The sequence below is a fragment of the Triticum aestivum genome, chromosome 7D (assembly GCF_018294505.1).
Source record: "Triticum aestivum cultivar Chinese Spring chromosome 7D, IWGSC CS RefSeq v2.1, whole genome shotgun sequence".
Classification (NCBI taxonomy): domain Eukaryota; kingdom Viridiplantae; phylum Streptophyta; class Magnoliopsida; order Poales; family Poaceae; genus Triticum; species Triticum aestivum.
In genome coordinates, this window is record NC_057814.1 from 9,229,465 (window position 1) to 9,255,967 (window position 26,503).

The 26,503-nt window shown below is 43.6% G+C and overlaps 1 long non-coding RNA gene across 1 annotated transcript; it reads left to right on the forward strand.

Annotated features, from left to right (window-relative positions):
• The first annotated feature begins 423 nt into the window (after positions 1 to 423).
• LOC123170167 (uncharacterized) lies at positions 424 to 5,151 on the forward strand. The gene is made up of 8 exons (XR_006485066.1): positions 424 to 950; positions 1,033 to 1,147; positions 1,409 to 1,540; positions 1,659 to 1,799; positions 2,040 to 2,132; positions 2,207 to 2,383; positions 2,905 to 3,062; positions 4,943 to 5,151. It is a non-coding gene; the product is annotated as an uncharacterized lncRNA (long non-coding RNA).
• Positions 5,152 to 26,503: the final 21,352 nt, after the last annotated feature.

A 26,503-nucleotide genomic window follows, 5' to 3' on the forward strand; every position in this document is an offset into this window, starting at 1 on the left:
TTTCAGGAAACATGAGACCCACACTTCACCATGTTCTCTAGATGGCTTCCTGATACCCAAGGAAATTGGAAGCGTATATAAATTGAGTAGATTGGATGTGAGAGAGCGAGGTGTGACTATTTAACAAGTTAATCAACCTCTGCTTCTCTACTATCTAAAAGAAACGTAGTGTTCTGTTTCCCCTCTTACGTTCGTCAAGCCTTTCGTACGACCCCCTCGCTCCCGATTTTCTTTCCTCCCGTCCCGACCCACCTCTCGTCCCACTGATTTTCTTTCCCCCTCCCGGTTTTCTCCCTCACGGTTTTCTCCCTCTGGCTTGCATCTCACGCCGGCGTCCAGCGCCACCGCTACCGACCTCCAGCCTTCGTCCCGTAACTCCTCCCGCGCGCCCTATCTCTCTTCTTCTCCCTTCTCCCTTCCCGACCTCTCTCTCACAAATCTTGTCTCTGGCCCATGGATCCCGATGGAGCACCATGGATCCCGATGTGGAGCTCCACTGCGGCCAGATCTGACCTGGGAGCGGCCAGATCCGTGCGTCTCGAGCGACGCCACACCACATCCTTCGTCCTCGCAGCCGCCGCCGATCCCCTCCCTCAAACGCCGCCGCCCGTCGCGGCCGCCCCCGCCACCCCCCGTCGCGGGCAGGCGGGAGGAGCCCTGCCCGGCCATGGCGACACCGCCGGCGGCTTCCTCCTCCCCCTCACCTTCTCTCCCTCTCCCAAGGGAGGGAAGGGAATGGAGGGGATCCGGCGGCAAGGGGGGGCAGCGCCCAGATCCGCAGCCGCACCGGCGGGCCGCCGTCCCTCGAGATCGTCCATGGAGGTCTGACCCGGCTGCAGCCATGGACTGAGACGCCCGAAACCCTAGCTAACCGTGGAGGTCCGACGCCTCAACCTCCAAGGAAAGGACGCGCGCCGACTGCAGGCCATCTCCGGCGACCTCCGACCATGGTGCGCGCCTCCTTCCCTTGTCTTGTTGGTTTCTTCATGCCCCTCCTTGTGATTCCTTTCCTTTCCTTTGTTTTCTGTGCAGGTTGCTCGGATCTGGACCAGCTGCTGCTCCTACTGCTTCAGGTGGACAAGGACGAGCCCTCCCTCATGGCTGCTGCGGCTGCCTACTCCCTCCTCCTACCCCCTGGCCTGGTGTGGTGAGCTCCACCCCCTTCCCTGCACATCTCATCTTTTGATTGCAAATGGTCTGGACACAACTTGGTGGTGTTTGCTAATGTGCTCCTTTTGTGAATTAAGATCATTCAGAGATGAACATGACTGTAGCTTGCATTGCATGTACGGTGGTGTACCTCTTGAGTCGGAGAATATCTTAGAATTCATTGACTTGCAGCTATGGCAATGACTAACACAGTTTTTCTTTCTGTTTCGTTCCAACATTCTGGTTGGTACTGGTGAAGATTTTCTTCTTCAATAAAATACATAGAAGCAAATCAGATTGGTCGCAAATATCATGCTACTTCAGCAGAAATTATGTTTTCCAACTGAAATCATTTTTTGCTTACTAGGCGCTAGCTATCCCTGACAACAAGGTAAGAGACATGTTTCCAACTCACCCTTAGTTACAGTTGAGATACTTGCACAAAAGACGTCTGCAAATGATTTATTTTCTTAACATTGTTTTATCATACGCTTTCATGATTTCATCAGGAAAGAGATGCAGGCAAGAGGAAGAAAGCCTCTCCCAAGCTCTGTCTATGCGATGCACGGGCAATCCGGAAACTGTCAAGGAGGTGTCGAATGATGAATATATTCAGATACCGAGACATGTTCTAAAACGTGTTTTGGCAGGTTGATCCTGATCGTCCTTATTTCTAATTTTAAACCCGATACATTCTTTATTATTGGCGGGTTCTCTATAATCCCATGTTTGTGAAGTCAATTGCTTAATTTGATTGCGAGTCATTATGATTCGGAAGTGCCTGGTAGCTTGTGACATAATTGATGTAGTTTATCAGTCATGCAATTTGTTGTTAGCAACATGTACCAGATTTCTGGTAATTCTCATTTCAACATTGTTTTTGTTTTCAGGCATTCTGGATCATACTAAGATACTTCGGAGAGATGTCCCAGATTTATTCTTTTGAATTTCACTAATTTCTTTCCATGACTTCAGATTCACCAGTGCGTTCGTTACTTCCCTTTCCAGTTACTATTGGTGCCTATGATTTGCATTATTAACGGTTCAATTTGATCAGGTGATGGGGCTGCCGCCAACTTGGGGCTGCTCAAGAACAGTGACTCTACAGGAGGGGGATGGAGTTTCGGAATCTCCTGTGCTATTGGGAGCGACAGTTCCACAATGAGATGGTCTTTCGTCACCTCTGAGTAGGAGGATGTCCAAGGCTGGGATCGTTCGTCACCACTGAGCTACGGTAAGTAAGGAATTTTCCAGAGAGTGGTGCATGTATGCATGTGTGTATTTTGGTGGTCTTTTTGTGCTTGATCCATCCATTTTACATTATAAATTGATTGTATCGGCTGCCACAACGACGATAGATTGTATTGTATCAACCCTTCTGGCTAACTAATGTCGGAGCCATGGAATAAATGCTAGCATCCAGTCAGGATTTAAAAGCGAAAGCAGGATCTCAGTTTAGTTATGTGCGTAAAAAAGCTCATGTACTAATCTGACTTAAATATGTAGCTGCAGTCTCACATAAAGGAAGAGAGAAGATAACTTGATGTCAATGAATTGTGAATGGAAATAAAAACACCCGACTGAATTATGTACTCCTTTTCCTAGCTTAAATTATTGATTGAGATGGTACTACACCCTGTTATTATAATTTTATACACTTCTTTCTTGCCCAAAAATATATTAATCGGGGTTCTTAGCTTCCTAAAACTTAGGAATATTTTATCTTTCTCATACATTTTAATTCATTTTACGCAGGCTGAGATAATACTATTGCTCAATCCAGATCTGGATATCTCATCCTGAACATTTGAAATGCCGAGTACTCCATGAAAGCTTGCCTAGCCGCTTTCGTGCAACATTATATCTTTGGACGTTTGCACTTCCGCGGCTCTAGACATGAGCTTCCTTATATGGTAAGAAAATGCTGGTCGAGAGCTCCATTCAGCTTCCGGTAATAAATAATCTCCCATATTTATTAAATTTGCTTGCTTTGGCATGTTACTTTATCTATATTTGAAATTGGATACTATTTGATATGTAATTTTAGGAAATAGTTGGTTTTCAATCTATTTGCTTTCTATCCCGAAACTATTAAAGTTGAGGAACTGAGATTCAGAAGATCCAAAACTGCCTGATACAATGGCTACTCTAATCAATAAAATGAGTTACATATATACTTACTAATTTTTCTCTCTCTCTATATCTATTCATAAACTATGTTGATTAGGCTACTTATATGGATTGGAAAACCATTAGATTTCTTGCTGCATTAACATTGACATCCACAGTTACTTCTCTGTATATATTTATAATGTAGATAAAATGTATATCCTCTAGCTCTCATGTGTTTTAGTCTCTCTTTTCTCTTTATGTTGTATCACCAATGATGAGGAAGAGAAAGAGAGGGAGCGATGGAGAGGGAGAGAGAGAGAGGTCTAAATGATTGTCTCAGTACCAGTTTCATGTTTCCATGTATGCCGTTATACTGGATAGAAAACAGTAATTTCGTGTGGGTTGTTTATACTAAATACTTATATAGCAATAACATAATAATCTACATGTATCAATTGTTGACACCCAGTTCTTCTTCACAAAGGACCAATCCTCTTACTTTATCCATTCATGTTGTCCTAATTTTGTTCCTTCATAGAAAAACATTTTCTCATTTCAATCTTTCTCCATTTGGTATGAGTATGACACATGCTCTGATTTTTTTTACTATTCTTGGTTGATTAATGGTTGGTGTATTGCCTTCGACTTTGGATTATTCTCAATCTTCTTGCTTAGGCTATGTGTACCATTCTGTCATGTGCCGCCATCGATCTGAGCAAAAATTAGTGTAGATGAACCGAGCTATTTTATTGTAAGCTGTGTACAAAACTTCCTGGGCAGATAATCATGTGTTTTATGCCATATATATCCAGATAGGTGAATTCTCGCAAGTTGGTCCCGGTATGTAAATAGGATTGTGCCAACCTAGAGCCTTTTCAGATTGTGGCACCTCCGTTTGGGGTTTCCTTCTACCTAATCCAGGCTCATTCCAGTTTGTTTTGTCCTTATCTCCTTTTCTGTCATAAATTCTTCACCTATTCAAGTAGCTCTTTTCTGTATGTTGGAACAACTGAAAAAAGCATATCATTCTTGTTGTGACTGATCAATAGAAAGAAAGGTCCGCGAAGAGTGCACTAGAAAAGCCATGTACTATAGGCCATGTGTCAATACCTTGAAAGTTTTTTCATCGAGGCCATAGTTTCAAATTATACCATCCTTTAAGAAACATTCGATCAGAATGGGAGGAAATGCAATCCATTGGGGGTCTGAAGTTCTGAACTTTGATCTCTCTATTTTAATCGTTGTTATTATTTTGTCTGTAGGCCATGAGCAAAGAATCTGGAGAATGCCTAATGTTCCTCAACATTTCTTATGTTCCAAATTCAGTATTAGTGTTGATCATCTTCAAAGAACAGAAAGCAGTATGGCAGGAAGATATTAATTTCATTTTTAGAAGCTTGAGAGAAAAAGAGAGTAAATACATAGGCATTGTATATTGATTTAAGAGTTCTATCAACGCACCTGCTTCTAACTATATATAAATATCTCTATATATTCGATAGCAATACATGTTAGTGGTAGTAATAATGGAGACAACGTACTATACTATCCATCAACGAGCGAGCGTTTGAATTGTTGTTGATGTGCATTGTACATGGGCTTGGCCACTTGGATTATGAGATGAGATCGACCGACTAGATGCTTGTTCATTCGTGTTGTTCCTAATTTAACTTTGTGGCAGGTTGCGAACCGGATGTGCCGTCGACGACGATGGCGAGTTTGGATTGGGAATGCGAAGATGAGAAGATAGTTGGGGACGAAGAAGGTATAAAATCGAAAATATCATCTGATGTGCGTGAGGATCCTAATGGTACATGCTTGATGCGATCGGTGCTAACCTAATAAGATATATGCGGTGGCGCGAGGTAGGGGCGGCAATGAGGCGGTTGTGCTGCATGAGGCAGCCAAGACCGAGGCTGCATCGGGGAGGCTCCCGTTGGGGCAACGCATGGGCGGCAGCCACCCCCAAGACCCTGTTAGCACAATGTCATAACAATATATTTATACTGATTGTTGTGCAAAGGAGAAGGCTATTGTTTGTAGTTATATTAGTTTATTTCCTCAGTATACAATGACCTGGCTTATTCTATGTCAAAGAGGAAGGAAACATATATTTCTAGGTGTTATGTGACTCATGCTATTGTAACCATAAAAAGAAAGGCCATCATGGAGTATATATAACATCGTCTTGCTATTATTCTGCAACTCTATGTACCCCTAATAAGAAGTCATATTTTAGATGTTGAGTTGATGAAATTTGTTCCATAAGATATATGCGGTAATTTGGGATGAACCCAAATATCTCCTTTTCCTTCAAATAAATTATCCCTGTAAATATCTGTTTTGAGTAAACATTTCTTTATTGTAGGTATGTTTCAACCACTAACCAAGCCCGGTCACAATCACATGTTTAGTGCGTTGATTCTGCCAGTGTCACAATATTGGCATAATCGACATGTGTGAGTCATCTATAATTTACGAGATCGCCAAATGGACAAGATTGTTTGGAGTTGAACAAGATTCTCAGCATAATTGTGCAAGGTAGGGGAAGAAAACACATAGATTGGTGGACAGTGGGAGGAAGGAAGCAAATTGTCACGTGGTGGCCGAGAAGATGGAGGAGAGGAAGGCGATAATGAGACACATTTGTCTAGAAAATAAAACAACCACATGACGACCATGAAGTATGGTCCCATGTGGATAGTCAATGACTCCAATGTGACACAACAATTTTCTTTGTAGATTTCGTTAGCTTGTGGCAATGCATGGGCATTGAACTCAGATTCATTTACTTTTGCAGTTACCCATGGTTTGATGGATCAGAAATTTAGTGGCATTAATTGCAATGAGGAATAGTATCATATGTCCAGAAACCTCAGATGTTGTTCTCCAGTAGAACATGATCATGATGAACCGGACAGATTTTTAAAATGCTCGTGGCAACGCACGGGCATTCTACTAGTTTATAGAAAACACAGCTAGCTTGGTTAGCCTGGCTTGGACGGACGAAACGAACGTCGACGGTGAAACTAATAACGGACGAAAATTATGAGGGAAGAAGCGATCCGTGCTTTATTATTAGGGAAGGATATATTCAGCCATATTAAGATTTTTTTAAAGATCAGATCCATTATAAAGATTCACCAAAATTACAAAACACCACAAACATAATAAAAATTACATGAAGGTCTATGGATCACCGAACGACTATTGTTGCCGCCAGAACGAGCCGCCGACATGCCGTTGTCGCCGCTCCCATACCGAAGCCCCTAGCCCCGACCTTGTCGATGCCAGCTGGAAAGTCTTTGTACACGTGTCCCTAAGGACCAGCGTCTGGGAGCCACAGTCGTTGTTGTTGAATCCATGAATCGATCTGAAAATTTGAACTTCAAATATCGTTGTTGCATATGCACGGCGAGAAAACCTAACCTCGCCGCTCCGAAGAGCTGGCAGGAATCTACGCCAGAGCTACGTCAAATCCGTCCCGATGGACGAACTTGAGGAGGACCATAGCCTGGAAGACTGGCTCGAAGAAGAAGCACCGCCATCCGTCCAAACGTCAACTCTGCGAGAACTAAATCCCTACCTATCTACTACCCGGAGACGAGGCACCAGAAATCCCCACCCCGTCGGCGGCGGAGATCGAAGGGAGGAAGGCTTTCCCTAGTCTCCTTGCGAGTGAGGAAATAAAAGCAGTTGTACATCATATTAAGATTTATTTATGACCTCTTCGTGTCATTTGAGGCAATATACTTGGGAAATATGTTTTTTTTTCTTCGACCACCACCGAGGGTCCCCCGGATCACCCGTCTCCTCCATTCAGCACGAGTTCAACTCCCTTCTCAATCTACCAAATGATGCATTGAAGAAGAAGAAAATCGCTTTTGCTTCACCAAAGCAAAAACTGGTTACCACAACAAAAGGAAAAGAACCCGCCGTACAAGAGTTTTGAATGGATGATGTAGGAGAATTTCCTTTTGAACACTTTGTTTTGTAGAAACGGATTCCCATTGCTATGTATGATTTGTTTCTATCCTTCACATGTCAAAGAATTTTCTTAGCTCAAACTTAATAAAAAAATCCAAAAATTAGCTCAGACTTAAGGGGAAAAAAACCCTATCATGTGAACCAAATGACATCTCTTTTTCTATAGAAATTGAGTTACATGCCATCTCATTTTCAATAACTTTCCTATTCATATGATATTTCTATCCTATGAACCAAAAACCTAAAATTCCTATAGAATATAGTACAAAGGAATTCTTAGTGGAAAATTTATATAGGATTTAATCCTACTCCCTCCATTCCTAAAAGTAAGGTGTATTCTGCTTCGTTAAGACATGCATTTGACCACCAATTACTCCATAAGTATGAGGTTATACGGCATGCAATTTGTGTCACTAGATTCATATTCAAAAGTACTTTATTTTATAGTGATTTTGTATCACATAAACCAAATATTTAAAAAGTAATTGTTGGTCAAAAACTTGTTAACAAAATGAGATACACCTTATTTGTCGAAACAGAGGAAGTATGAATCGAACATCCAATATATAAAAAATTCCTAAGGGTTCTAATCCTTCAAAAAAAAAATAAGGGAATTCTTCAAAATTCCTACAAAAATCTTTTGAATTAAAGAGCAACCAAGGTGAGTGCTAGAGGCCCAGTTAAGATGGGTTGTCCTGAAGTGAAAGCAAGGCCCACGATCTGTCTTGAGGACTTTTTAGCGGAAGAAAAGGCCCATTCGTACTAGCCTGCCACCTTGGAGGATCCGTGTCGCCGTACAGCCGCGCACCATGTGCTGCTTCCTCCTTCGCCTGCGCAGGTCGCGCGCCACGCACAGCCGGCGGCAGCGCTCTGTCCCAGGAATGTCTCCTCTGTCGGAATCAAGCTCGCCCCTTGAGCCTGCTCTTACCCCGCTCAACCTCCGGCCTCTCTCCTCCGGCCACCGGGAGCAGCACATGGTTGCCAACATTTGTTGAAAATTTCCCAGATTCACTATGATGGTTGTGTGGATTTTTTAGAATTTTTTCATTTTTTTCTGGAAACTTTTTCTTGGCCAAAATTTGAGCCAAAGTGACTGGGCGCTGACTGGACGTTGACTGGATGGTCAACTGTCAAAAACCGGTTTAAAATCAGTCAAAACCACCCCAGGGTTGCCTTTTGTCCGGTTTTAAAAGTTCAGCATTGTAAATTAGACGGTTTCGTAGTTCAGGGTTGTGTTTTAGACTTTGATGGTAGTCCAAGGTTGTAATATGGACTTCTCTCTTTCAGATTTGTCATTCCTCTGTACAACGTGGGTTAGTTCTCTTGACAACATGGCCTAATTCTCTGGGCTATATATATACTATGCACCTATAAACAGCCACGGAAGGTACCATTCCAAGGTGGTCTGTTATAAACGTCGTTGGAACGTCCATTTTGGACAAAGTTTTTAGATGAATAATTTATATTATAATTATAATTTATTTGTAAAATAATACTTGGCATCTGTTTAGAGGAATGCGTCAAATCCTAAAATTGATATGTCTAGGTGGATCCTGACCTTTCATCAATGAATCTGAGCTGTTCACATCAGTCCAGTCACCTAGAAAAATCTAAGATCCAGCTGGTCCTTAGTAGTGCCCATGAGAGATAGGGGGGTGGGGGGTGGGGGGTGGGGGGGGGGGGGGGTTCAGCCAGAAACCTCGTAAAAATCTCGACTTGGTCCAACCTTGACAAGGCTTTACATGATTATTAGTACTAGTTAGCTCGTGGTTTTGATTTCGTCCAACCCTGTTACTTTGGAAAAGAACTTAAAGGACCAATCCTGCCACAACAACTGATCCCATACTCGCGACCACAAAGCTAGAGTTCTGGCATCTCCCATGCAAACTCATTGGTGACTTCGTCTCTGATACTGCTCGGAACTCTGGCGATTTCATCTGCCTTCCTGTAAGAAACTTCGCCCATCTCCGGCGACTGGCGTGTAGGTTCCGACAGGTCAGTACAAACTAGCACCAAGCTTCTTTTTTCTATGGAACCTTGAAACTGCGCCGCCGGAGACACTGGCGAAGTGGTGGTGGTGCACGCTGCGGAAGGACATGTAGAGGAAGCCGGCGAGGGCCTGGGGCAGCTTCTTGCGGTTGGCTGTATTAGAGGGAGAGAGGGATTTGGTGTAATCGATGTTTATTGCTTGAGCCTCGTGGGCATATATATAGGAGTACATGGTTAACTTGGAGTACAAGACAAGCCGGAACATATCCAAGTCTATCTCGTATTTTCTAATTAAATATAATACTCAACATCCCCCCGCAGTCACAACGGTAGCGACGCAGACGGTGAGACTGGAGAAGAATCCGAAGGCAAGCCGACGGACCCCCCCCCCACCCCAGTCGTAACGGTCGATGCTTCGCGGAGTTGTGGCTGGAGTGGAAACCGGCGAGGTTTCTCAAGCAAGACGGTAGCCCTTTGTGCCGATGTCGGCGTAGGGTGGTGTAGCCGTGGCCGAGGTAGCCGTGCAAGGGACGCCGTGGTCGATGTCGAGTCGGGGTGGCCGGTGTCGAGGTAGTCGCCGTGGACCGGGAAAAAGAGCGGCGGCGGCGGCTAGGGAGGTGCTCGAAGTAGACGAGGAAGAACCCGACAGCGTGACGAGGACCGGCGCGGACGGTGGCGTTCCCGCGCATAGGGAGGAGGCGCGACGCATACCACGTAAAAGTCGACGTGCGGGGACGGCGGAGTGAATCGCGCGCCGCGACGCTACGGGCCGAAGGGACGACGCAGCGGGAGCACACGGGTCGGGGCGACGGCGGGGAAGACCTCAGAGCGGTTGCAGGGACCGCGTGCCACACTCGCTACGGCCCGACGGGGCGACGCAGCAGCAGCGCGAGGGTCGGTGCAGCCTCGGGGACGGCCTAGAGCGGACGGCCTCGGGGCGGCAATTGACCGCGGGCCGCGGCACTACGGCCCGAAGAAGCTACGCAGCGGCAGCACGCGGATCAATGCAGCCGGGAAAAAACCATGGGACGGCGACGCTGTAGTCCAATGGGACGACGCAGCTGCAACCCGTGGCTCGATCGGTAATATCTGCGGGCACTCGATGACGATCTGCATCTTGTGAAGACAAGATCGAAGACGCAAACATCGACGAGGTATCCGCGACGTGGGTCACGCGGCTCATACGTGACAGTCTGGCAGGAGCACGAACAGGCAAGGACGCATCGTACAGGCCGCAGGCATGCAAGCGGCACGCGCAAGCAGCCGGGCCTGCACACAACCCATGTAGATTGAATCCTGCTTGTGACGTCCAAAACGTCCTCATCCAGGACATTGCATCGATGCATGCAACTAGCTATGCACGTGAGCATGTCACATATGCTAGCCTGGACGCGGACGGAGACGAAGAGTCTAGCCAACCGAGTCGTGGTCGCACAAATCGCGGAGGCGCGCGGGACGACGAGGCGGTGGCTGGTGTAGTCTCAGCCGAGGATGAAGTAGAGGTGCGCGAAGATGTCTGACGGAGAGGGCGACGCAAACCGATCTATAGATCGAAAAACCAAAAAGAACACCGATCAAGTGATCGGCAAAACAGAAAAACCACAAGACTCTCCAGGGCAGCCGACCAACAGGTCGGCGGACGAATCCTAGGTACGGGCGGCGCGGCCCCCGGCGGCGGTCATGGAGGCCGACCGCCCCGGGGACGGCACGGAGTGGAAGCGGCGGGCGACGGCTAGGGTTTGGATCGGTTAGGCTGATACCATATTAGAGAAGAAAGGGATTTGGTGTAATCGATGTTTATTGCTTGAGCCTCGTGGGCATATATATAGGAGTACATAGTCAATTTGGAATACAAGACAAGCCGGAACATATCCAAGTCTATCTCGTATTTCCTAACTAAATATAATACTCAACAGGCTGGGTCGGTGATGAGGTCGCACCAGGGTACGGAGACGCACTTGAAGCGGTGGACGGATCTAGCCGGGAGGCGGGAGAGGATCTCCAGGATGAGGTCGTCGATGAACAGGCCGGCCGCCTCCAGTTTCGCCCCCGGATGGCTGTCCAGACTCGAGTTGGTCTTCTTCTCGAGGCTCCTCTCCTTCTCCGGCTGCGCGTCCATGGAGGTGAATCTGGAGGGCGTAGGCAGGGGATCTGCAAAAGGAGAGAGGGAATCATTCATCTGGTTGGGAAAAATCTCCCCTGGTAGTCGGTGAGTCGGGATGGGATGGGTACCTTGGATTGGTTTACGGCGGCGACGGGCGGCGGCGGTTAGCGGGGACGCCGGCGGCGGCGCTTCCCTTCCATGTCGGAGGAGAGTGGGTAAGGTAACACAGGGACGGCCGCTGAACCTTTTTTTCCAGAGGAGAGGAGACGAGGAAATGTGGACGCTTCACGCTTTTTTTCTTTGTTTTGATTGATTGAGTGCAGGGAGGAAATGTGTGCGTTGTTTGTCTGTAAAATTTCACAAATTTCAGGATTTATTGTTTTCCAAATACTATGATATTTTTACAGCGACGACACACAATCTGAGACGTGGTTTCCAACAAACAGTATCTGATGAGGATGTACCCAATCGGAATCAACACTCAAAGAGATATTTGTGCATCTCGGCATGGAAGAGGATCGGTGGCGAAGTCACGTGACCCATCCATCCCCCCAAAATGATTTGGATGTCTGCTTTTGTATTTTACTAATATAAATGCCCGTGCGTTGCACCGGGAGACAAAAAATTATGACAACCAAATAAATATGACTCAGTATCCTGATATATAAGCGTACTCTATTTTAACACAGTGGCTCACCATGTTTCCATTTTTTTTTCTCACCCTAGCCGATGATGGTCGCGATGTCCACGTGATCACAATGCATTCGACGTGGTAAATCCCAAGGCTATGATTTTGCCAGTGCATGCCACACTTGTCATTATGTTGTGCAAGGGACTGTTTAAAACTTTAAAAACAAATCTCATTGACCACGAACTACTCCCAATGCCAAGACATATATAGACTTTGGAAAAACTAATCAAATCCTAGAAATAAAATACTTTTGTATCAGTGAACAGTTTTTTGAATCGACAAACATTTTTTTTCATTTTTGATTTTCTCAAAAAACAATCATGAACATTTGTTTTGTTTACAAAAAAATAAATATATGAACCGGTTTTGAATTCATTAAAAAAATTTGGCTCAACAAACATTTTTTGAGTTGATGAATTTTTTTACAAAAAATGGGGAACAAATTTTAAAAAACAAATATTTTATTTTATTTTTGTTAACATTTTCTAAAATGTCATGGACATTTCTTTTCAGATTCCCGAATATGTTTTGAATACGCGGTCATTTTTTCAAAATCATGAACATCATTTTATTTCCCGGCCATTTTTTCCAAATTGTGTTTTTTTATAATTTTGCGAACAGTTTTGCAAAACCACCAACATTTTTTGAATCTGCAAAATTTTTATGATTTTCTAAACATTTTTGAATTCACATATATTTTATGATTGCTCATACATTTTTTTGAAAAGTTGCAACTTTAGAATAAAAGGAGAATGTGAAAAGAAAAGACAAAATAGTAAAATGAAAAAAAAGTAGAGTGAAGCACCACACATTGTGAAAGCTGGGGATCGAAACCTGGTCTCATCGCTAGAGGCCCGGTCCGCCAACGACTCTGCTATCCGTCGTTCTGTGAATTGAACTCGTCGCGCGCCTATAAAACAGCAAAGCAAGCGGCGATTTTTGTCCCAAAAATTGAATCGTTTTCACTTACGGGTGGCATTGGTGGGTAATTTTTACCAACTTAGAGGATAATTTTAATGACGGACGACCAGAAGCGATAGCCGCTTTATTAGTAGGTAAAGATAAAGATTTGTCGCATTTTTTTTGCCTGCATTTGTAAAAGGAATAAGATAAAAGAAAGTGGTGTTTATGGTCTATGCATAAACTATGGTGACAAAATGACTCGTCCCAAACATTAAAAACATCAAATCGTGGGTAAGAAAGGCAAAGTCCTATTTCAACTATGCCATGGTGTTTAAGTTCATCAGCTCCATTATGTTGTCGGTGGTAATGTAGAGGGAGCCCACGAGGGTCTGCCCCAACTTCTTACGGTTGGCGGGGTCGGCAATGAGGTCGCACCAGAGGATGGAGACACATTTGAGGCGGTGGACGGACCTGGCGGGGAGGCGGGAGAGGATCTCTAGGATGAGGTCGTCGGTGAACAGGCCGTCTGCCTCCACCGTCGCCCCTGATGGTTGTTCCTCTCGAGGCTTCCCATACTTAAATTGGACAAAATCTACCCATAATAATAGAAGGGCTATTTCTTCTGGTCGCCCGTCATAAAAATTGCCCCCGAAGTTGCCCTAAATCACCCAATATGCCACCTATAAGTGAAGAAAACGATTCTTTTTTTTTCAAAAACGCCGGCAGATTTGATTATTCGTAAAACCACCAGGCTACGCTACAATTGTTGAACTATTGTACTCTTTTTCACTTCTTCTTTAGTTCCATCCGTTTTTTCTCTTTTACTATTTTTTTATCCTTTTCTGTTAATTCTTTTTGTTTTCTTTAATGCATGCTTTCTAAAAATTTGTGAACCTTTTTCCTAAATTGACAAACTTTTTTTCAAATTCTATAAAGTTTTTCAAATCCGATAATTTTAAAAAAAACCGATGAACTTATTTTCAAATTTGATGAACTATTTTTCAAATTCGATGAACTTTTTTTAAAAGTTGATGAACTTTTTCGAAATTCGATGAACTATTTTTCAAATCCGATGAATTTTTTTGAAAAGTTGATGAACTTTTTGAAATTTGATGAACTTTTTCCAAATTTAGTGAACTATTTTTCAAATTCGATGAACTTTTTCAAATCCGTGAATTCTTTCCAAACTCATGGTCGTTTTTTATTGTTGTGAACTGTTTTCTCAAAATTAGTGCACTTTTTTTCCATTTCATGAACTTTTATTTTTGAATTCGTGAACTTTTTTGAATATAAGAACCTTTTTTACATTGGCCAACTTTTTTATGCATGTTCATCAACTTTCCAAATTTCTTCACATTTTTTCATACATTGACGTTTTTTATTAATGTTTTCTAGCGCTGCTAGGTTGGTTCTTAAACCAAGACACGCTGAAATGAATGACCAACAGCCGGTAGGCGTACTGGTTGGCCAACATCGAAGACCAGTGTGTGGTCCTGATTTCGAATCTCAGGTAACCGTATTTTTGGATGTCTTTTCGCGTAATAATATAATTTTTTTCTGTGTGCGCGTTTGTGTGCCGGCCCAGCAGGCGCTGGATGTCTTTTCGCGTAATAATATATTTTTTCTGTGTGCGCGTTTGTGGGCCGGCCCAGCAGGCACTGCCGCAGGCGCCAGCTGCCTTCGGCGGCGCTGAAGGCGCCGAATAGGCGCTCCCCTTTTTTCTCCCCTTTTATCTGTGAAGATCCTACTTCCCGCGCGTAGTAATGGGCCGGCCCATCTGCCGATCGTGACGCCCCTGCTTTTTATTAATTTATTATTTGCCGGTAGGCGTACTGGTTGGCCAACATCGAAGACCAGTGTGTGGTCCTGATTTCGAATCTCAGGTAACCGTATTTTTGGATGTCTTTTCGCGTAATAATATAATTTTTTTCTGTGTGCGCGTTTGTGTGCCGGCCCAGCAGGCGCTGGATGTCTTTTCGCGTAATAATATATTTTTTCTGTGTGCGCGTTTGTGGGCCGGCCCAGCAGGCACTGCCGCAGGCGCCAGCTGCCTTCGGCGGCGCTGAAGGCGCCGAATAGGCGCTCCCCTTTTTTCTCCCCTTTTATCTGTGAAGATCCTACTTCCCGCGCGTAGTAATGGGCCGGCCCATCTGCCGATCGTGACGCCCCTGCTTTTTATTAATTTATTATTTGCTTTTTTTATCATTTCTGTATTTATATTTCCTTCTTTAAATTAATTTAGATTTCCAAAAAATCCAAATTTCAAAAAGTTGTGATTTTTGAAATAATATATCAAGAAATTATAAAATGTTCATGAATTCACAACACTGTTTGCATATTATAAAAAGTGCAAAATTTACAAAAAGTGAAATAAAAATGTGCGTTATTTTTAGAAAATTATCTTGTATTTAAATTTTTTTTGTAATTTGAAAATAATATCCATGAAATTTTTAACAAATGTTCATAAAAATTAAAACATATCCGTAAATAACAAACAAAACAAACCGTGTTCCGTACATCGCGGAGCGTCCAAAAATTGACAAAACTTCATATGGGTTTGGTTTTGTAAGCTATATGAAAATGACTAAATGTTTACTTTGCCTCCATACACAACTATGTTTATTCTAGTTCCACAGTTTTTACTGGTTATGGAAAACACCGCTACGCTAGGTCAAGGCGAGACAAATCATTTATCGGTCTAGCTCAGGCATGGTCCATCAATGCAGTGTGCTCAGCCAAAAAATATTTCGTTGTGGCGCCTTACGAAATCTAGTCTTTATTAGACCATCACATTTTCAGCTTTTAAAATGATCTTTTAAAAGCCTAATCATTCAGACCTAGTTTGTGAAATGTCATCCTAACATTTGATTTAAACTTTTTTTATCTCTACCATATCTGCATAATCTAATTGTTTTTCACCCGTTGCAATGCACGGGCATATTTGCTAGTTATAATAAATTTCTTAGAAACGTGCATTGTAGAACCCTCTATACAGATATTTATAGATAAAACGGGCACAAACATGTATAGAGGGTGACAAAATACATATAAAATGTCAACCACACTGCATCTATAGGCAGTCCAAAATAGATTTGACATAACACTCGGCTTTGTTATCTCTAAACGAATGAACAAATTAAGCCATTGATTGATGCGTGCAATTTTCTCTTTTGTGTGCTTTGTTTAGATACTTAAATAGTGATAGAAGTTTTTGAACATCACATAATTTTCGAATTAATTTCCAAAAAAGATACTCCGAACTAAAATTTGTGAACTTAACATAATTTTCCATGATAAATGGTTTTCTAGTTTAATTGTTGCATGTTTAATGATAGAACTTTATATGATATGCTACCAATGTTTAAGTTTTATAAACATTACTAATGCTGTTATGTGGTACAAAATTGTTGAACATAATAAAGTACTAATAAATTTTGCGATAATAAGTTGTAAAGAAGTAAACATATTTAGTATAACTAGGTGATTTTGGAACCATATTTGAATTTTTTCCATTTAGGAAATTGCGGTTTCATGTTGGTCACCCGACGAATGTAGACTTCCATATGCGATAATATGAGGTCTATAAAGAGTTGAAATTCTTCATTAGTTAACAATGTTTATCAACCCGGACGTGAAAAATCTAAGACATCTGATGACACAAATACTAATGTCTTCCTAAAAAAAGATAGACATTATGAAATGTGATACTTATTTTTTTATAATAAGTTTTTGCGGTCCGAGCCAATTTTGCGACCTAGGCTATATAATATCCAATATCATGTCATTTTGTGTATATTAAGATAAGGCCATAAATCATGTTGAATCCTTGTGTCTATATGATTTATTTCCTTATTTTTCATTTTATAACTGAGACTCACCAACTATTGGGGACAACTTTTTATTGTAATTTATTATTTAGTGGGGACTTTACACCCATAAATTTTAGTTAGATTTTAAAGTGTGTATCATTTATATGTTTTGAACTATAGATCTCATTTATGGTCCATTTGGATATTAGTGTTCCTACTTTTAAATCTTTTGAACAAGATTAATCTTGAACATATTTTGAAAAGATTTGAATTCAAATTATGAAACCATAATGGAACTTATATGAAATCTGAAATGAAACAATATTGTGTTAAAAATGAAAAAGTAATGAAACAGATGTAATAAAAATAATAATTATGGCGTGTAAAATTATGATGAAACAGACATGAAACAACAACGAAATGCGGAATGAAGCAATAACAAGAATATTTAGAAGAGATATTTAACTGTAAAAAAAGAACAATTTGTAATATTTTCGATGACACACAAATGAAACTAAGTAATATGGAAACTATATTGTTTTTCAAAATACCCCTGTGAACGTGGTGGCAGATGAACCCTATAAAAAGAATCCTAGGTTGGCAACCAAAACTGTCGTAAAAAAATCAGAGAATAAAAAATTTGTCCCTCGCGATATAGAGTGAATAGTACACCTAATATAGTGTCGATTTTGACTTTGTCCTGGACAATACCATGAAAGTCATTTTGACCCCATTTGTTTCTATGAGTAGGACAATTAGTGAAGTTGTTGCCAACAAATTTATGATTTTCTGACAATTTTTAAATTACTGTTTAAAAAACATGATCATATTCCCCCATGTTCCAAATGTTCCCCTCCCACTACACTCTCAGTTGACCGGAGTACATCTTCCCATCTCCATCGCCATTCTGCAATCCCAATCATTGACGGACAACCCACATGGTGGGGCACTCCATGTACCCGATGACAAACAATGCACCGGCATGACAACAAGGCGGCCCCCACCGAGCCTCTCCCCGACGCGGATGAGAGAATGGCTGATAAACTCATGCACAAAGAAGAGAGTGTCCCGTAGAACCAAACCAAGGCCCAGTTGAAAGTGAGGGAGTCAACAAGACGAGCAAAGTAGCGACAGAGAATGTGCCAGCACGAAAAGCCATGGTGAGGACAAGTCAACATAGAGGATCAAATCGGACGCCTACCATTGCAAAGGCGCCGCATACCCCATTCCTCGCAAGAATCAAGAATTGGCGTATCTTTCTCTCTTTTCAGGTTTAAGGAACCTATTCGTATCTTTGTTTCGATAATTTAATTAATTTGATACAAATGGGATGTTACAAAAGTTATCCTTTAGAAAATATATCATTTAAACATTTTATTATTTCTCCTTTGCAGGGAAAATCAGTTTTTTTATCTTTATCCTTTTCCTTTTTTTCAAATGCATGAAACTTTTTTGAATTTGAAACTTCCTTTTGAATTTTTTTTCCCTTTTTACAAAAAGCGTGAAATTTTTTGAATCCACGACTTTCAAATTTACTAACTCTTTTAAATTTTTACGAACTTCCCCAAAATCCGTGAACGATTTTTTGAAGTAGTATTATCTCATGATATGTTTTCAAATTCATGAACTTTTTAAGAAAGATGTGGTGAACTTTTTAAACACCAAGGATTTGTTTGTTGAAATGTGTGAATTTTTTTACAAAATTGATAAACTTTTTTTCAAAATCAATGAACCTTTTCAGTTTCCTGTTTTTTTTTCTCAAAAATGATGAACTTTTTATAAAAGATGTTATTTCTTCAAATTTGTGTTTTTTCCAAAATCAATAAACTTTTTTTCAAAAGCAATGAACCTTTTCAATTTCACGATTTTTCTCAAAAATGATGAACTTTTTATAAATCAACGATATTTCTTCAAATTTGTGATTTTTTCCAAAATTTATGAACTTTTTTCAAATCCAAGCTTTTTCATCTTTTGACTTTTAGGTTTATTTTTACAAAAATGAAATGGTGGACTGGTCAACAACTGGCTAGTGAATGGTTGCCTGATCAACCATTGACTGAGCGATCGAAGAGACGAGCGACCCATGCGACCATCGGCCTTTGTTGGGCCAGGAGCTAACGAGCTTTGCTTGAGCTCCCGGGAGGTTAACCAATGCTAAAGGCGCCAAAGAGGAGCTCTCTCTCCTATTCGAAGCCCTTAGCTTTTGTTAAAGGGCATTTTACAAACCGGTGCACACCCCACCCTCCCTAACTCGGCCTCGGGCCATTTTTCTTTTTACCGTTCACGGCCCTACATTCCGCATAAACTTTCATATGTGAATGGGCCAAGCGACCTTGTGTTGTTTTTTGGGGACCGACACAACCAATTTTGGGAAGCTTCTAGAAGTTTTTGACCGGGTTTTTTGGTTCTATTTTTTTACCTATTTTTCCTTTTTATTTTTATGTTTCTTGAATATCTTTTTCAAATGTGTCCAAGGTTCATGAATCTTTTTTCTTGGGCAAATTCATGAACTTCTTCAAATGCATGTTTCTTTTTGAACTCATGAACTCTCTCAAATTCGTGAAATGCTTTCATGCCCATTAACTTTTTTCACATCCGCGGACTCCTTTTTCAAATCACGTGAAAATTATTTGATCTCGTGAACTTTTCGTAACGTACGCACATACGCACTCATGCAGGTGCAGCTGAGAGCGGAGCAAACACATGCCAGATCATCGATCGACCCACGCCACCACCCGATTAATCATCAACCATTAATCTCCATCGACCATCGTCCACACATAACCTTGTCACGCCTCAACAACTGTTGATTAGTTATGCACGTAGTACATGTACTCCTGTATCACCTGTCGACTGTGGTACAATCTCTGTCGGCCTGTCGCCATCCTGCAACCCACACCCCTGTAGCCGGCCACAGAAGGCCTTCTCCTTCCCCGTCCAGCTCCTCTAGCTCCGCTGCTCCTGCTTCCTCTTATAAATGCCGGACCTAGCTTTTTCTGCCATGTGAGACCCCTCCTCTTTCTCATCTTCATCATCGCTCGCTAGCTCTCCACCTTCTGTTTTTGTCTGTAAGGTTGCAAAACAATTCTTCTTCTTCTCAGTACGGATCTTAAAGCAATGTTGAAGGCCTGAAGATAAGAGGTTCCATGTACCTCGTCCTACAGAGGAACTTAGTGAGGCCGCCGTGGTCCGGGTGGGGGTGGGCCAGAGGTGGCCGGAGCTGGCTGAGGGTATGGGCTCAATCCTGTCGGGGGAGACATTTCTGGAGAAGGCTGTAGCCGGAGGTACATCGAGCGCGGCCCGCGGAGGCGTCGGCGGCCGTACTTGTGCCCATCGTGTGTGCGAAGTACGTCGACGGGGAGAGGCCGTGGTCAGCCGGGTGGCACCACCGCCAACGGAGGAGGCCACCGATGCGGCTTCCCTCGCCGGTTCGGGCGAGGGCGAAGGTTGAGCCGAGGGTCTTCTCGCTCTCCTCGATTGGCCGCATAGCAGCAAGGCGGGATCCGCCGGCGACTTGCTGCGTAGCCTCGTCTAAAGTGGGAGGTGACAGATGGGGAAGGGGATGACATGTGGGCCCATGTCGATCTGCCTGGTTGATGTGGCGCCACCAGGGCACAAAACCAAGGTCAAAATTGGAGAGAGCTGAGTCTGAGCTTCGGTCACAAGGACAACCGACTATACTTCTTGAAATATCCGTATGGGGGTTCCCAAGGGGGTGTCATTCCAAAATCTTAAATTTAGTCCTACCAAACATTAAGAGTTTAGTTTTCTATAATGTTGTGTTCTTCGTGTAGAGCCGACCTCCTCGCTTCGCAGCATCGTCAACTCACGGCTGGTATATTTGTCGACGTCATCGCCAAGTGCGCACCGGGCCTTGTCGTCGCCAAAGGTGTCCTTTTTAGTGTTGGAAGGCAAGACAGAGCGGGAGCGCGACGGCGAGCCAATATTACTCTTCCCCATGACTCTCCAGGGGCTCTAGTGCCAATCGTGCACCCGGGGTGTTTCTTCCCAGGAACACACACAAGAGAGAGGTAGCTCGAGGAAGAAGACATAAGTGTTCTATTCTGCTCAAACTTTCGCAACTTTCTGCTTCTTCCCATTGCTAATTTGTGACTAACAAACACAAATAGAAACAAGCAAAAGGTCAATGATCATGGGTCTCGTGTGAATCATGCCATCCTACGACTCGAGGATGAAAGTGCTAGTTATCGACTAGGGGGGGGATGAATAGGAAATTTTTATGAAAGTCTTCAAAACACATTGGCTTTGAAGACAAATAGGTAAACTGAACCTATATAGTAAGCAGCAGAATGAAGACTACACCAGGCAAGCATTAGTCAAGCATACAATACAGTGAAAGCACGAAGACTAACTGTAGCTAGGTAGACAGGATCAGTATGGAAGATAGTACGAAGCTAAACAGATATAAGTCTTCACACAATGAAGTCAAATGAATCAGACAGGCAAGCAATGACTTCACGAAGACAAACTATAAAGTAAGGAGAGAAGGGGATAGAACCAGTTGCTTGGTGAAGACAAGGATTTGGTAGACCAGTTCCAGTTGCTGTGACAACTGTATGTCTGGTTAGGGAGGCTGAGATTGAATTCAGAAGACTGTGTCTTCACCTTATTCCCCTTGAGCTAAGGACACCCAGTACTCGCCCAATCACTCTGGTAAGTCTTCGAGGTAGACTTCCAAACCTTCACAGACTTCATTCACCGGCAATCCACAATGACTCTTGGATGCTCAGAACGCAACGCCTAACTGGCTGGAGGATTCACAGTCCTCAAGTGTAACAAGTCTTTAGATCACGCGGACAGAAAGACTTCAGTGATGCCTAACACTCTTTGGCTCTAGGTGTTTTGGGCTTTGTCCTCGCAAGGATCTCTCTCTTAAATGCTTCGGAGGTGGGTTGCTCTCAAACGACAAAAGCCGTGTACTAACTCTGAGCAGCCACCAATTTATGGTGTAGGAGGTGGGCTATTTATAGCCAGGAGGCAACTTGACTTGTTATGTCCGAAATGACCCTGGGTCACTAAGGAACTGACGCGTGTCCAACGGTCAGATTTCAAACACACGCGACAGCTTTGCTTGGGCTACAAGCAAAGCTGACTCATCCAGCTCTGGATAAGGTTTGCTCTCATTGTCTTCGCTCGAAGACATAGGATTTGGTTGAGCATCACTTCAGTCACTCTGACTTTGTTCACTTGGACCCCACTTAACAGTACGGTGGTTCCTATGACTAAGTAAAGAAGAAAGGAAACTACGAAACAGCTATGTCTTCGCACTCCTTAGTGTTCAAGTGAATATCTTCTAATGTCATAATCTTCATCGTGAATGTCTTCACGCACCACCATTTTCTTCAATGTCTTCACACATTTTTCGGGGTCATCTCTGGTAGGTAAACTGAATCAATGAGGGACTACTACCTCTGTTATCCTGCAATTCTCACAAACACATTAGTCCCTCAACCACGTCCGTCGTCAATACTCCAAAACCAACTAGGGGTGGCACTAGATGCACTTACAATCTCCTCCTTTTGGTGATTGATGACAAACTGGTTGAAGTTTTCAACGGGGATAAAAGTATGTGAAAGTTTAGTTTTGGGAGTATTGTCTTCATACATTAAAAGAGGCTCCCCCTGAAGATGTGCATATTAAGTAGTTTGCTTTTGAATGCAAATGCACATGTCAGGTTTTTCTTTGTGGAGGCCATCTTCAAAGTGTGAAGAAAATTCATCATGCATATATGAAAGTAATGAAGATTATGACATGCATAATGAAAAATGGACGTCTGCAGAGTGACTTCATGCAGAATTTATCATCGCATCACAAAGAGGCAGCAAGAGTAGCAGACGACCATCAAGTTTAAGTGTTACAACTCAAAAGCCAAATAGTTTCAAAATGAGAGTTGTAAGAACTTAGCAAAAATAAAGCAACCACCCATATAGACCCGCTTGAAGACTATCAACTCATATGCTTCTCCCCCTTTTGTCAGTAATGACCAAAAAGGTTTGAAGACATAGAGTATCTACTCGTTCCCAGGTGGAGACGAAGTTGGAGCAGCAGGGTCGACGTTGGAGTTAGGTGGTGCAGAGGGGCCTGGCGCAGCATCGTGATGCTATGAAGTTATTGCTGGTGAAGTGGCGTCGTCTGCTTCATCAACAACTCTCGCAACAACAGTTGCTGTCGAAGATGAGCACTCAAAATCTTCAATTGAGGGTGTGCGACGCCAACTTGCATTTTGAGTAGGCCTGGAGTCAAACTTGAAGTTCTCAGTGAAGCCATCCGCGCGAAGATCTTCTTCAGCGCAGAGCAAGGTAATACTCTTCTAGGACCGCCTACAGGCTTCATGGGAAACAAATGAGTTCTTGGTGGCCAAGTTGCGAATTCGATTGACATCCACCAAGATACTCTGCATCTGACGCTTCAGCCAGTCATGATGCCTGTCATGCTTTTGATGTAAAGCCACCAGAAGCTCACGGTCATTAAGAACACGAGGATGCTTCTGAGGCCTTTGAGCTATGGTGCTAGCGGTGGCTTCAGTATTGGCGCGATGTGGGATGCGCAAGTTGCCAGCCAGAGGATAAGCAGGAGTTGAAGCATCTGGCACATGAATACCTTCAATGGGCTTTGTGAAGCTCTGGAATTCATCATTCTGAAGGTGGAGTGGCTTCTTGGCAGGCTCGGGGTAGGTGGCTTCAATAGACATATCAACTTCAGGCAAGAAGACAATACGGTTGCGTGCTGAAGGCTGATAGTCAATAGTTGAATGACACTTAATCAAGCGCATCACCCATGGAGCATAGAATTTCAGACCAAACAAATCAATCCCAGAAGCAGCAAGTTGTCTGATGAAGAAATCCTGAGTGTTGAATCTGATGCCATTGATGATATAGAAAACCAAAGTCTTCATGGCGCCTTCAAGTTTGGCTTCAGAAGAATTGCCTTAATTTGATGGGCCAGAGAGTACGCCTCAGATTATGGTACACTGTGCGTGGCAGGTACTCAAGGTCCTTGACAAAGAACTCCTTTGGGTATTCAGCATCGTGCGGCAATGGCTTCATCATGCTAAGCATTTGGCTCTGGCTTCTGAAAGATGCTCTGCAGCTCATTCTGATGAAGCGAACAACCAGGTTCGTATAACTCACCTGGAGTGGGCAGGGAAGTAAGCTCGATGATATCCTGAGCTTTGGCTTCGTGATGTACATCACCTGACATCCACTCAAGGATCGAAGTCTTCGGATCCCTGTTGTATCCTCGAATGTGTAGAGTGGCATAAAACTGTAGCAGAAGCTCTTCATTCCAGTGTTCCTTATCAGTCACAAAAGCCAGAAGACCAACATCCCAAAAGCAGTCAGGAGCCTCTTCAAGACATGGCAGCCCAGCCATAGCATCGCAATCCAGACGTTTGTGCGGAAAATCCGGTCTTGGTTGTACATGATGCATGCGTAATAGCTTTACTGTTGATGGCTCCAAAATCTGTCAGAGGTGATCTTGGGCTTCGTGTATGGGTTCTTGGCGTTGTCAAAGAAAGTATTGTGATCTCTGAAGCTGAGCACGCTGAATGAGCCCTATGTAGTGACATCACTTGGAAGCCTTGGCAGACGTGGCTTTGGCTTCTGAACTTGAGGCCACTGCTCCACATGATAATAATATTGTGGCCCGGGAGCAATAGGTGGCACCATAATCGGCCATCGGACTGTGACAAGCTGACCTTCACGATTGAATGCCCTTTCCATGGTATGAGGCCGTGGTGGAGGAACAACGCCATCTGAGGTGATTGGTGTCACAGTGGCTTCAGCATTCACATTTGCTTCAGGCTCCACATTGTCTTCAGCCATGACTGGGTCATTGGCTTCAGTGGCGTTGTTGGTGGCAGCCACCTGGAGTGGGCAGGGAAGTAAGCTCGATGATATCCTGAGCTTTGGCTTCGTGATGTACATCACCTGACATCCACTCAAGGATCGAAGTCTTCGGATCCCTGTTGTATCCTCGAATGTGTAGAGTGGCATAAAACTGTAGCAGAAGCTCTTCATTCCAGTGTTCCTTATCAGTCACAAAAGCCAGAAGACCAACATCCCAAAAGCAGTCAGGAGCCTCTTCAAGACATGGCAGCCCAGCCATAGCATCGCAATCCAGACGTTTGTGCGGAAAATCCGGTCTTGGTTGTACATGATGCATGCGTAATAGCTTTACTGTTGATGGCTCCAAAATCTGTCAGAGGTGATCTTGGGCTTCGTGTATGGGTTCTTGGCGTTGTCAAAGAAAGTATTGTGATCTCTGAAGCTGAGCACGCTGAATGAGCCCTATGTAGTGACATCACTTGGAAGCCTTGGCAGACGTGGCTTTGGCTTCTGAACTTGAGGCCACTGCTCCACATGATAATAATATTGTGGCCCGGGAGCAATAGGTGGCACCATAATCGGCCATCGGACTGTGACAAGCTGACCTTCACGATTGAATGCCCTTTCCATGGTATGAGGCCGTGGTGGAGGAACAACGCCATCTGAGGTGATTGGTGTCACAGTGGCTTCAGCATTCACATTTGCTTCAGGCTCCACATTGTCTTCAGCCATGACTGGGTCATTGGCTTCAGTGGCGTTGTTGGTGGCAGCCTCAGTGTTTTCAACCTCCATCTGTTCAACGACTGGAGGGTCTGGCATGATCACATTCTCTTCAAGAATGACTTGATCAGGGGCAGGGGGTGTGGCTTCTCTTTCTTCTTCTCGTTCTTCTTCGGCTGATGCAGCTGGAATGTCTTCAGTAGCTTTAGCTTCAGACACTTGAGCAGTCGCAGAAGGATTGGCATCAGGGAACACTTGACGTGCCACTGAGCCAGATTGTTGCACTTCTTCTTCTGGAATGGTCGACATGGAGACTGACGACCTGAGGCCTTTGCGAAGCCTGAGAAACGCTGACAATGCCTTTGGAGATGGAGTGGTCTCAATGTAGTTGTCATCATCAAGCACCGAAGAGGTGATTTGAGCAGGTGGAGTACGGGGTGTTTTATCTTGTACTGGGGTGTCTTCTTGTTGACGCTCAACCCATGAGTCATCTTGAGCAATTGGCATCAATGGACGACCAATGCTAATGAGTTCACTGCTCGTTAGAGCAGGCGATGATACCAACTGAGGCTCGAGCTGAGGAAGGACTTCATCATCATGCACATTGTCTTCATGACCAATGTCTTCAGCTGTGTTGGGGTCAACAGCTGGAACTTCTTCGTGTTCTGGAGCCTCTATGGGAGCAGGCTCGCGATTTGCAGAGGCAGGAAAGGCAACAGAAATGGGTTCAACAATGAGGGGCTCTAGGGCAGCAGCATGCTCTTTCCTTGAAGACTTAGAGCCCTTTGTCTTCAACTTTTTCTTGGAGGGAGCATCATCAGATGTATCCTTGTGCTTCCTATTCCTGGCTTCGGCTTCAGCTTGCCTTGTTTTCTTGAGTTCTGAAGCAGCAGAGGGGACCTTTGGCTTCGAGCCAGTCATGCTAGCAGGGAAGACAATGCTTGGTTGTCCCTGCCTTGGAGCATCATGATTAGCTTCTGCATGCTTCTTGCTTTTCTTGGCAGCCATTCTGGGGTCGATGCCAGGATGCCTAAGAGCTTTCCTCTTTCCATCTTCATTGTGTGCTTGCACACATTTTCGTGCATAAGTCTTCATGCGCTCTCTTGAGCCTCTGGCTTCTTCACGCTTCTTGTGGAATTCAGCCTTGAGATCATGCAGCATCTTCTTGAAAATTTGCACATCAGCCACGCTG